The following is a 2,778-nucleotide window of genomic DNA, read 5'->3' as shown; positions in this document are numbered from 1 at the left end:
CTATGATTCTATGATTCTATGATCACTTCCTGCCTCAATTAGCAGTAATTAACAAGAACATATGCGGCACTGCATGGCAGAAATGGCTAAAAATTGCATTGCCCAGAGGAAGTAGCTGCAGGATCAACAAAATTCATCCTCTTTTAGTATTTGAAACCATTCAGATCTCTTCTGACCTGTAGTCAGAAATCCATTTCTCCCCTTGATATGACACACAAGAGTCAATATACCACTTTCTTTTGTTCCTATTGGCTCACCCCAGTAACTGTATTAACACAAGTCTAGGCACACAAATACTTGAGTGCCTGTTGCATGGCTCTTCCCTGCCATGGTGTGGCATCCCTACAGATGTGGCCCCATCCTCATGTGGGGATGCAGCACTCAGTTAAGAAGGAGGGAGGGCATGCAGGCCCTGCCCAGCATGACACAGCAGCAAAGGTATTTGTGGTATGAGATAGGTCCATTCTCTTTTCCACTTCCTTTCCTGTTTGCTTGTTTGTTTGCAAAAGGAATCAACAGTGAGATGTCATTGCATGACTCCTAACTAGAGCCCCCCAGGTAAATAGCACTCAGGCTTTCATCTGGTTCTGCCCCAGACTAGCCTGGCCCATGAGCTTTGCTGGGGAGTCAAAAGGTGGGAACTGGAGGTTTCCTCTTTTAAAATACTTTGGAGAAGACACAGTGTACCTTAGTCCTAGTTCTTCCAAGGACAAAAAAAAAAAAATAATCAGCTAACCGTACTATCATAGTACCACAGAATAGTTTGGGTTGGAAGGGACCTTTAGAGATCATCTAGTCCAACCTCCCTTCCACAAGCAGAGACATTTTTCACTACATCAATTTGCTCAAAATCCCATCCAACCTGACCTTGAGCACTTCAACAGCAGGGAATCCACAATTTCTCTGGACAACCTGTTCCAGTGTCTCACCACCTTCATAGTAAAGAATTGCTTGCTTACATCTAATCTAGTTTAAAATCATTGGCCCTTGTCTTGTCACTATAGGCCTTGGTAAAAAGGCTCTCTCCATCTTTCTTATAAGATCTCCTTTAAGTACTGAAAGGCTGCAGTAAGGTCTCTGAAGAACCTTCTTTTCTCCAGGCTGAACAACCCCAACTCTCAGCCTTTCTTCATAGGACAGGTGCTCCAGCCATCTGCTCATTCTTGCAGCCCTCCTCTGGACCTGCTCAAGCAGGTCCACGTCCTTCTGCCGATGAGGACTCCAGAGCTGGACACAGGACTCCAGGTGGGGTCTCACCAGAGCAGAGTAGAGGGGCAGAATCACCTCCCCCAACCTTTCGGCTACACTTCTTCAGATGCAGCCCAAGATATAGCTGGCCATAAGGGCTGTGAGAGCACATTGTTCATGTCCATCTTTTCATCCACCAGTATCCCTAAGTCCTCTGCAGAGCTGCCCTCAATCCTTTCATCCCCAGCCTGTATTGATACCAGGGGTTGCCCTGATCCAGGTGCAGGACCTTGCACTTGGCCTTGTTGAATTTAATGATGTTCATATTCCTCAAGCTGGTCTATGTTCTTCTGGATGCCATGTTCTTCTTCAGCTTGGTGTCATCCGGACAAATTTCTGAGGGTGCACTTGGGCCCCCTGTGTCATTAATAAAGATAATGAACAGTACTGGTCCCAGTATAGCTTCCATACTTGTTGCTGATTGCCATTTGGACACTAAGCTACTGAATGTAACTGGATGCAGCCATCCAGCCAATTCCTTATCCATTGAACAGTCGATCCATCAAATCCATCTCTCTCCAATTTAGAGGTAAGAATGTTGTGGGGAATCCTACCAAAGACTTTACAGAAGCCCAGGTAGTTGACAGGTAGCTTGCTTGTAGTATGCTTGGAATGGCTCATTCTACACTGTTTCCCAAGGACATCAGAGGTCATACCAGCACTTCAAGTCAGACTTTTGATGGGATCCTACTTGCCTGGAGGCTCCCTGCAGGTGGAGGTCTACCTCATTTGCTCTGGGCTCTTCTCTGGGCTCCTCCTGCAACTGGGCAATGTCAGAGGATCCCGCCTGCAGTGGGGAAGGAGTTAAGTGCTTGCCCAGCTGCCGTACATGAGGCACTAAATTCTTTCCTCATGCAATCCAGCAGCCAGCGTCAGGACAACACTATATTTAGAAAGCTGATAAAGGTTTAGTACTGACAGTTGTCCTGCCCCTCGATGAAGAAGCCACTGAGAGAGTGAGAGTGGGCAGCTGATTTCTCTCGCCCCAGTACCATTCCCCACCGGGTTTCCTGCCCTCTTCACTGGACCCCTTTGCTGTGGCTCCAGCAGGGACCCCCAGAAGAGTCCTCCAGGCACGTTCAGGAGGTAAGTGCCCTTCCCTTGTTCCCCAGCTTCCCCACCCACTGTCCTCTGAGCGGCAGCTGCTCCTCCGCCCCGCTGGTGGCACACAGCTGAAGTCAGGGCCCTTCAGAGTCACCACTGACAAGGCAGGCTCTCCACTGAGGATTACAAGGACAAAGCACCAAGGCTTAAGGTGTTTTCGGCCTTCAGCTTTAGGAGCGTTTCATTCTGGGGAGGTGAGGTCTCATGTTTCTTGCCCCTGACGCTCCTTGCAGTCCAGCTCTGGCCACGTACGGCTCCTTCCAGCCACCATGCATGGATAGAGTTTCTGCCCCACCACCCCTTCCTTCGGGGCCTTCTTGCACTCTCGCTCACAGGCGAGAAGGGCACAGGCGCTGCTGGGCAGCGGCCAGGAAGCCGCAGGAGGCCTCGAGAGCAGGAAGGAACCCGGGCCAGGCGCAGGTGCGC

Source organism: Merops nubicus, unplaced genomic scaffold (genome assembly GCF_000691845.1).
Source record: "Merops nubicus isolate BGI_N331 unplaced genomic scaffold, ASM69184v1 scaffold7932, whole genome shotgun sequence".
NCBI lineage: Eukaryota > Metazoa > Chordata > Aves > Coraciiformes > Meropidae > Merops > Merops nubicus.
This window is presented reverse-complemented; position numbering follows the sequence as displayed.